The 10,916-nt window shown below is 36.1% G+C and overlaps 1 pseudogene; it reads left to right on the top strand.

Moving 5' to 3' along the window:
- The window catches only part of LOC107757567 (glutamyl-tRNA(Gln) amidotransferase subunit B, mitochondrial-like), a 30,148-nt pseudogene extending 20,839 nt beyond the window's left edge, over positions 1–9,309 (top strand).
- Positions 9,310–10,916: the final 1,607 nt, after the last annotated feature.

Below are 10,916 nucleotides of genomic sequence, written 5' to 3'. Positions count from 1 at the left end.
ATTTACAAAATATCTTCATGGAACATGATCTTTACTTAATATCCTAATGATTTTTGGCATAAAAGAAAAATCAATAATTTTGACCCATACAATGTATTTTTGGCTATTGCTACAAATATACCCCAGCGACTTAAGACTGCTTTTGTGCTCCAGGCTCACATTAATGAGGAAATAACTGACCTGTTCCTTCTTAAAGTGTCACCGCTCAATCAGCCTATTGTCTTCCTGTGATGAAAAATTCAATAGCTCTTGTTTAATCAAAACCCTCTGAAGCAAAATGCAGCAAATTGTTTATCTGGTGCTGACTATTCAACAGTGCACAGGGCACTCCAGAGTACTGCATTTCATGCAAATAAATCATTCAAATTCAAATGCATGCACTGTTTGTTAAGCAGGGGTTTTGAGAGCTGTGGATGGGTGAATTGTAATGACTGTTTGGAGTGATTCTCATATCAGATCCCTCTTTCTCTCTTCTCACAGCGGGCAGCTTAGAGTTGATGCCAATGTGTCCGTGCATCGACCTGGAGAGCCTTTGGGAGTGAGGACAGAGGTCAAAAATATCAACAGCGTGAGGCACCTGGCCAAAGCCATAGGTAAGAATACTGAGAAAGAATTTTATGGATATCAAGATCTCCCGGTTGCATTGAAGAAGGTCTTCAATTCAATTCTCTAGGCATTCCTCAGTACAGCAAGAGCCAGTGGGTTTCAGAAATGTTCATATTCGTATTCACACACACTTTAGTAATAGCTGGAAGTCGCTTTTCTTGTGTGCTTGTCACATTTAGTCCAGCATCAGTTGGAGGGAATGAGAGTCTGTGTGTAATTATGCCAAAGTCAGACTGCAAACCCTAGCTAAGCAACGTGAACAATAAGCATTTTCACCTCGCTCCGTCTCTGTCTCATGTTAAATGCTCTGTCAAGATGTGCGCCGTTGAATAAAGGCTGCAGAAGCCATCATCTCTGCTGCTGAAACACACACACATGCACATATCATCATAATTTCAATCACCAAGTTGTGCTTTTGAAAGCGGGAGTTTCACTCAAAAGGAAATCTGACAGCTTTGATCCAAGAAAATAATGAGTGTTGAAGACCCACATAAACACGCCTGTCAAGGACAAGGAGATTAAATAGTGATATCAATAAACAAAAGAAGAAACATTTTAATCGCTGAGTATGGCATGATTCTTTTAACCCCATTTTACACTGATCCCTCAGAGAAAGTTATACAATTTAATGAATCTTTAATACATTTTGTTGTGATGTCTTGTAAAGACAGCTATTATACAGTATACTGTGCAATGTCGTAAAACTAAAGTACTATCAGTTGTTTTCTACAACAAAACAATCCCCCCCCCAAAGCTTTTTTTAATTAAAGGGATAGTTCACCCAGAAATTAAAATTCTAACATTAATTACCCTCATGTCGTTCCAAACCCGTAAGACCTTCGTTCATCTTCAGAACACAACTTAAGATATTTTCCAAGAGCTTTCAGACCCAGCATAGACAGCAACGCAACTGAAGCATTTTATGGCCCAGAAAGGTAGTAAGAATTTGTTGAATAAAGTTGTTATTTTTGTTTTCTTTGCACACCAAAAGTATTCTCGTAGCTTCATAACATTACGGTTGAACCACTGATGTCACATGGACTATTTTAACGATGTCCTTACTGCCTTTCTGGGCCTTGAACGTGTCTGTGCAGGGTCAGAAAGCTCCCGGATTTCATCAAAAATATCTCAATTTGTGTTCTGAAGATGAACGACGGTCTTACGGGTTTGGGACGACATGAGGGTGTGTAATTAGTGACAGAATTTTCATTTTTGGGTGAACTATCCCTTTAAGCAGTCCTCAGGAGAAATGCTGATGCACAAGCATTTGAAAAGCACTTTAGGGTCTTTTGTTGTGGTTAGAGTTTGATTGGTTCTCTCTTGGTACATGTTCTGTAGACTATGAGATCCAGAGACAGATGGAGGTTCTGCAGAGCGGTTGGACGGTTCTTAATGAGACCCGAGCATTCGATGGCAAATCTGGGTAAGGAGGCCCAGAACAGGCAGATTTCCACAAGCACTGCATTCTCCTGTGAGATCAATGCAATTAGACGATCTGTGTTTTACATGGTTTGAGTCTCAGATTCTATATTGGTTCCTTATTGCATTTTAAACCCACAGCCACTTAAAATTTACTTAAAATTAAAAATGTCAGATTAAATGCTCATTGCACACATTGAGGGTTAGTCTGTGTTTCTGACAGAATTCTGTCCCATATGAGAACACGGTTATAATACCAAAACACAATTTTGGAAACATTTTTTAAAGATTTAAATCATAATTTAATGTTTTGATTATTTTTTTTTATTTTTTATTAAAATGTTATTTATTACAAAAAAACTGGTGAACATCAACGCGTGCTACTGTGATTCGAGCTGGACATCACTGAAAGTCATGATTCATTCACTGTTTATACGTTTTTTTGAAAAAAAGAAGAAAAGAATACTTTTTTATTCAGCAAGGATGCATTCAACTGTGAAGGTAAAGACTTTTACATAGTTTAAAAAAAAATCTAATTCAAATAAATGCTGTTCTTTTGAACTTTCTATTCATCACAGAATCCTGAAAAAATGTCGTAAAAGAAAGAAAATCACAGTTTCCATAAAAAATATTAAGCAGCATAACTGTTTAAAATAAGAAATGTTTCTTGAGTACCAAATTAGAATGATTACAGTGAAGACTGGAGCAATGATGCTGAAAGAGACTTCTTTCAAAAACATTTAAATATCCTAATTTTGAACGGTTGTGTAAGTCAGGTACCACTCTGTTTAATACATTTGTTCATGAATCGGACTACACTTGTCATGCTGTTTTTTTGTGTGCAGCCCGTGAAGACAACACAATAGCCAGACATGTTGTCTTTTTACCTCATGTTCAATTCAAAATGCAACCTCACAACTCACAAAATATCATTTCTTTTGTTGTGGCGCTGTAGATTCTGCTGCGCTTGTGAATAGTGACTCAGGAAATGTTGCATTTAGTCATGGGCCGCATACTGTTCCCTTGGTCTTTTTCCTGTCCATCTGTGACAGAAGATGAATGCGGTCATTTGACCTCAGTAGTGTCGACTTGTACACATGGCAGCACCAGACATACACACTAACTCGTGCTCTCTACAGATGACAGAGCAGTATTATTGTGAGCGTCTGCCCATGAAATAAAAGTCACTTCTCACAGCTGTGTCCTCCTGCTCTTGCATATGATCTGCACAAACCACCAATCTATTAGTGTTCAGTACACAAACTTCTGGAATACTTTATTCTAATTAGTCAGTCGCAGCAGTCTGTGGTCAGATATCTTTGCACAATGGCAGCTGAATTATAATTGACTTTTGGTCTCTTCTCACATAATTTCTACAATATTTGGTTAAAATATTTGTTATTTGGTTAGTAGCCATGCAATTATCAGGAGAGTATACAGTGAGCTGGACATTAAGCCCCTTCAGGTTAATAATTGTGAGGTTAATCTAAAAATAAACAAAAGATATCCAATACGGTTTAATGTAGCTTGCACAGTTGCATCACTAATACCTAATATCCTGCTTAAAGGGACAGTTCGCGCAACAATGAAAATTCTGTCATCATTTATTAAGAATTTTCATTTTTGGTTGAACTATCCCTTTAATAAGATAAATAAACTTTACTGAATAAAGTTAATAGAAGTTTATTAAGAAGGCATTGAAGTTGTTGTATTGTAGTTTTGTCTGTTGATTATTCAAATTACATGTATTGATTTTGATGTTAATAGTGTTGTAGAACATCGACGTAGAATGTTGAGTAATTACTGTAATTACAAAAATTGTGAATGCCCCATAATGCTTAGATATTGGCTGATGCTGCTATTCTTAAAATTCACAAATTTTAATTTCCACCAAAATAGTAGTCTATAATAAAATAAAATATTATAAAATAATATAAAATAAAATACAAAATAAAAAAATTATATATTTTTACCTCCTTGCTACACATTATTCTGTACATGTACACTCTCAATGCCTGTAAGAATCATCTATCATAACATTCTTTGCTTGCATTTTTTTGTTTGTTTTTTTGTTTAACTATAACTTATTTATTACCATCTCTCTCTCTCTCACCAGTAACACAATTCTGCTGAGGGATAAGGAAGGTCTGCAAGACTACAGGTGAGCATAACCCTCTGTGAACCTTTCATGTGAGTCAAATCTGCTCCATTCTGTGGAGTCAGGAAAAAGAAAAACAGAAGAGGACAGTGAGCAGAGGGAAGATGGACAGTGCAGGAGAAAGGGGAAACAGGTGAAAGGAAAGTGAGTTTCTAGACAGATAAGGCAGTGTGGGAGATGGATGAAAGTGAATATGGTGACATGGAGGGAGTGAGAGAGTGATCGGGGGAACAAAACAGAGGAGGAAGAGGACAGGAAGACTTGTGTCGCTGTGATAATGCACTGGAAGGAGGAGGGAGGGAAGAGAGGGTGATAGCAGTAAAGAAATGGAGCAAATCATGCAGTGCCATCTACAGACTATGACCAATATAAACATTTCTAAATGACTGAAAAGCCACTTTCCATCTACACCAGGGATCCTCAAATCTGGCCCACGAGATCCACTTTCCTGCAAAGTTTAGCTCTAACCCTAATCAAACACACATGAGCATGCTAATCAATGTCTTCAGGATCATTAGAAAATCATAGGTAGGGGAGTTTGATCAGGGTTGGAGCTAAACTCTGCAGCGCATTGGCCCTCCAGGGAAAGATTTGAGGAACCCTGATCTACACACTTATTTGAAATTCTGAATAAAAAAAAATATATAGTTTTTTTTTTAAAGAAATTATTCTTTTATTCAGCAAGGACACACTGCATTGATAAAAAAGTGACCGCAAAGACTTTTACAAAAAATGTAGTTTCAAATAAATGCTGTTCTTTCTATATTCCTCAAAGAATCCTGAAAAACATTTTCCGACATTGATAACAAAAGATGTTTCTTTTGAGCAGACAATCAGTATTTTTGAATGATTTTTGAAGGATCATGTGACAATCGAGCCTGGAGTAATGTTGAAAATTCAGATTTGCCATCACAGGAATGAATAAAATTTTTAAATATATTAAAATTGAAAACATTTATTTAGAATTTTAATAATATTTCACAATATTACTGTTGAAAACATAGATGCAGTCTTCTTTTAAAAACATTTTAAACAAATCTTACCGAACCACACAGTATTCATGATCGGTTATCTATGTGGAAAGAAGTCAGTTTAATTTCGGCTGCATTTTTGGCAGAAACAAATATATCCGTTGAAAATTCGATCTGAGGCGTGTCTTCTTGCATTCATGCAATGATCAGAACTCGCCTGAGCTACAGTGAGATGCATGTGAGTTATGCACATTTCTAAATTAATTAAAACAGCAGTTAGTTTTATCACTTAAAGTGTTACATTCATTTTGAATAAATTTTTAAGAGGGCCTTGCCTCTGATGGACCGCCGCTGGAGCATTGGCTGGACATGTGTGGCTGGATCAGGTTGAAGAGAGATATAAGGAGGGTGTGACAGAGAGACAGAGAGGGATGGAGATTAGGCCATGAGATGACACACATGCTGTGTGAACACCACAAATGCTGCCTTATCTGTGCACCTGATAAGAACACGCTCTTGTGTTTCCCCACATGACCTGCCTGAGTCACGCCTTCTGCTGTGTTGCATGCATGTACATTCTCTCTCTTTATCTCTCAGGTTCAAGCCAGAGCCCAACTTGCCGCCACTGTTTGTTTATGAGAGTGAAGCTTCGGTGCCTGCAGGCGTTGACCCTGCCCATGTTGTGGTGATTGACAGGCTGAGCATCCAGCTGCCAGAGCTGCCGTCTGTGAAGAGGACGAGGCTTGTGGAGACGTACGGCATCCTACAAGAGCACAGCTTCACGCTGGTGGTGAGAAAGTCCACAGTCAAGCTGTGCGTGTTTGTTGTTGTTTTATGGTTAATTCCAATGGCATTTGTAACTGAACCACTTGTAAGTGCTACAATTTTCCATTCTGCCTCGATTTAAAAAGAAAAATGATTGCAACTTTTGCAACTTTACTTCTTGTAACTGTCACAATCTCACAATCACTTATTATAATTGTTATATATCAATTGCAGCTTTATTCCCCGTAATTGCAACTTTATTTCTTGTAACTGCAACTATTTCACAGTTGCGACTTCTCATAATTGTTTTTAATCTCACAATTGCGACTGTTTCATAATTTCGACTTCATATCACAATTGCAACTGTTTATTGTAATTGCAACGTTGTTTCTTGTAACTGCGACTGTCAGAATTGCAACTTCTCATGATTGTCTTTATATCTCACAATTGCAACCATTTCTCTTAATTGCAACTTTATTACTTGTAACTGCAACTATCTCACAATTGTGACTTCTCATAATTGTCTTTATATCTCACAATTGTGACTGTTTCTTGTAATTCTGACTTCATCTCACAATTACAAATATTTATTGTAAATGTGACTTTATTTATCATAATCACAACTTATTTCTTGTAACTGCAACTACCTCACAATTGCAGCTTCTCATGATTGTCTTTATATCTCACAATTGCAACCATTTCTCTTAATTGCAACTTTATTCCTTGTAATTGCAACTTTATTTATTGTAAATTCAACTATCTCACAATTGTGACTGTTTCTTGTAATTCTGACTTAATCTCACAATTGCAAATATTTCTTGTTATTGTGACTATTCATAATTGCAACTTTATTTCTCGTAACTGCAACTATCTCACAGTTGCAACTTCTCATTGTTTTTATCTCACAATTGCGACTGTTTCATAATTTCGACTTCATATCACAATTGCAACTGTTTATTGTAATTGCAACGTTATTTCTTGTAACTGCGACTGTCAGAATTGCAACTTCTCATGATTGTCTTTATATCTCACAATTGCAACCATTTCTCTTAATTGCGACTTTATTCCTTGTAACTGCAACTTTCTCACAATTGTGACTTCTCATAATTGTCTTTATATCTCACAATTGTGACTGTTTCTTGTAATTCTGACTTCATCTCACAATTACAAATATTTCTTGTAAATGTGACTTTATTGATCATAATTGCAACTTTATTTCTTGTAACTGCAACTTCTCGTGATTGTCTTTATATCTCACAATTGCAAATATTTCTCTTAATTGCAACTTAATTCCTTGTAATTGCAACTTTATTTCTTGTAACTGCAACTATCTCACAATTGCGACTATTTCTCATAATTCTGACTTCATTTCACAATTGCAAATATTTATTGTTATTGCGACTTTATTCATAATTGCAACTTTATTTCACTTTATCTCACAATCCCAGCTTCTCATAATTGACTTTATATCTCACAACTGTGACTTTATTTCCCGTAATTGCGATTTTATTACATGGCTATAACTTCATATCTCACAGTGTGACTTTATTTCCTAAACTTTATCCCACATTTGCCTGTCTTATTTTTATTCTGAGGTGAAAACAGGCTTTCTTAGTTTTGGATAAATCTCATGATTTGTTATATGTTTTCTACTTTTTCCATTATAGATATTTAATATTATTTAAAAGATTTTAATAATATGATAACTTCTCCATTTCAGAATGAGGATGGGCTTATGGACTACTTTGAGAGTGTTGTTCAGATGACCAAGGCTGAACCGAGGAAGGTGATTGGCTGGGTGATAAAGGAGCTAATGGAAAATCTGAATAGTCAGAGTCTGAAAGTCTCTCAGAGGTGAGGCAGCACCATTCAATAACTGTGATGCATCAAAAACATTGGAAAATAAATTAGAACAAATAATTCCAAGAGAAAAGGGAGACTGTGTGTGTGTGTGTGTGTGTGTGTGTGTGTGTTTGTGTGTGTGTGTGTGTTTGTGTGTTTGTGTGTGTGTGCTGGAAGCTTATTTCCAGTCTGTTTGTTTTATTCCTTCTCACCAACATTGTTTCCAGTCAGTAAATAATGGAGGTTGTGTTGACTCTGCGCCTGGGGATGTGTGTACAGGAGTGTTTTTCTGGGACTCCTCCAGCTCAGTGATCAGAAACTGCCTCAATAATCACCTCTTGTTGTCTTAAGTTCACTAATGTGTGATTGAGGCCAGATTGCGTGAACACACAGAAAGAAGCCATAACCACCCAGTAATGAGTTCTCCTGGGTCTTAATGTTACTAATTCTTGCTCTCTGAAATATTCCTTCTCTCATGTCTCTATGAGACCGTGATCTGTTCTTTTCGTACAAATTTCTCCCTCTCTTTCTCAGTCCTGTCTCTCCAGGTGCTGTTGCTGAGCTGATCAATCTTGTAGAATCTGGTCACATCTCATCTTCAACTGCCAAGCAAGTAAGTGAGAAAAAAATCTGAAAAAAGCTTTAATTTGTACTGCACATTTACAAAATACCAAAAAGGCTATTTTGCCAGAGGATTTGTAAAAAGGTTCTCCCGTTTGTTTGTGGTGAACACAGGTTTTCCAGGAGATGTGGAAGGCTCCGGAGAAGACCGTGGGCCAGATAGTGAAGGAACAGGATTTGTGGATGATAAAAGACAAAGAGAAGCTACAAAACATCTGTCAGAGTGTTGTGGACAGTCACCCTGAGGAGGTAAAAATCCAGACAATAATCCACCTTAAAATCTCCGTTAATAATCCACCTTAAAAATTCCGTAACAATTTTTAGCCAACACACATATGTAATATTATTTGTTTGTTTATTCATTCATTCATAAGATGAACTGCTTGCCACATTTGATAATTTATGCAAAAAGTTTTGCCAGTTAATTTTGTTGCAGGTTCAGATTATCAGAAAAATTCAGTTTGTCTTCAATTATTTTGAGGCAGTACAAATATGTAATATTATTACTAAACATAAAACTGTTTGTTCATTTGTTTATTTATTAAAAGATGAACTGTCTGCCAACTCTGATAATTCCAGTTAATTTTGTTGCAGGTTCAGATTATCAGAAAAATTCAGTTTGTCTTCAATTATTTTGAGGCAGAACAAATATGTAATATTATTACTAACATAAAACAGTTTGTTCATTTGTTTATTTATTAAAAGATGAACTGTCTGCCAACTCTGATAATCCATGCACTAATGTTTGCAAATGAACTCTTGTTGTTGCAGGTTCAGATTATCAGAGGAGGGAATAAGAAAGTACTGAACAAACTGATGGGTGAAGTTCAGAGAGAAACAAAAGGCAGAACTGACCCGCTCCAAGTCCAGAGCCATTCTAGAGAAAATGGTCTCATGAATTACCCAGCATGCCTCTTTGTGGATTAAAGCTGTGTTCTGGACAAGTAGTTTATTGGAGAAATGGGCTTTTCATACATTTAAAAGCCTCTGTACAGTCCTACCAGAAAGGTGTCTACACTGTAAAATTTAAAGCCACACAGCCTGTTAATATTTCGCATTCTGATAAACAAATGTTTGTGTTGTGTTGTTTTGTTTCTAAAGAGTTCAGGATTTTATTCTTCACGGCTCAGTTAATTCTGGCCTCTGAGACATTTATCACTCAATGATCATTGATTCCGTAATAGTCAGCTCTTGTGAGAAAATCTTGTGTGCACAGAATCTCTTTGGGCTGCGTTAAGTTGTTTGCAGCTCCGTATGGATTTTCCATCAGAATTGGATTTTGTGGGATTATTCATCACTTTTAGACTTTTAGCAGGTCATGCCAAGGTTGCTTGAAACTTATAGCATTTAATCACCATTAGCCATTTCCAGCGCAGTCCGGGCCTTACACAGAGATTGAAAAAAATGCAATGTTTGTGTACTACTAAGACTGTGCTTTTCAATCAGACCCAACATATTGAATCAAGACAACAGAAAATATATATTTTTAAATGTATAAGGTAATTTAATGGTGCTGGGTAAAGTACACACTAGAGTTGGTTGTGTTATATAGTAACTAGCGCCCTCTGGTGGATTATGAGTTTCACATACTATTATGTCAAGATGAGACATCCTTAAATTCCTAATGTTTGTAAAATAAACAGGTTATTTATATATAGAGAGAGAGAGAGAGTGAGTGAGTGAATGAGTGTGTGTGTGTGTGTGTGTTTGTGTGTGTGTGTGAGTGAGTGAGTGTATATATATATATATATATATATATACTCATATATGGAATATGAAATTTCCTTTTGAAATAAAGTACATGATAAAAATATTTTAGAATTTTTTTTAAAATGTTGGCGACCATTACCGCTGCCATTCCTGAAAATGAATTGGGAAAATATTAATTAAGATTAAATTAGGTCAACAGTATCCTCACCCAGGGCTGTACATGGCCAATATTAACACAGTAAATTATGATATTTGTTGCCAACCCAAAAGATCATATTTACAGTAGGATTATTTGGGTGTAGGCATTTCAATGTTAAAATGCTTTCTTTAGTTACCATAACTTCTGTGTCTGTCTGTGTAGCTGTACGAAATACTTCTATGCATCTTTGTGCTTAATATTAACAAAATTTAACTCTGAAATTTACATCCAGAGCTCCAGCCTAACTAGGGGAGAGAGTTTGTGTGACTCTTCTTTGACTGTAATTACACATATATTAGGCATGGCGCTGTCAAAAATAGAAAATATTAGAAAAATGATCAGATATGGAGCTGATACATTAAGCAAGCAGCAGAAAAGGAATGTATGTTCCAGTTACAGTATATTATTTACTCTTCAGAACTTCAGAAGACTGACAATGTTACGGCCCACTCACTCGTATGCCAGTTCAAAGGAGATATCTTTATTGACATACAACTGTACAGAGATTAAATTTAAGTATTGCTTACCACCAGTAAAGGCAATTTAATATAGATTTTCTAATCTAGCTCTTGAGCCCCACCCCAATAAGGAGGTCACCTATGGTACATAAAAAAGCATATCAATT

The sequence above is a fragment of the Sinocyclocheilus rhinocerous genome, unplaced genomic scaffold (genome assembly GCF_001515625.1).
Source record: "Sinocyclocheilus rhinocerous isolate Xijiao unplaced genomic scaffold, SAMN03320098_v1.1 scaffold323, whole genome shotgun sequence".
In the NCBI taxonomy this organism is placed as follows: Eukaryota; Metazoa; Chordata; class Actinopteri; order Cypriniformes; family Cyprinidae; genus Sinocyclocheilus; species Sinocyclocheilus rhinocerous.
This window is presented reverse-complemented; position numbering and strand designations above follow the sequence as displayed.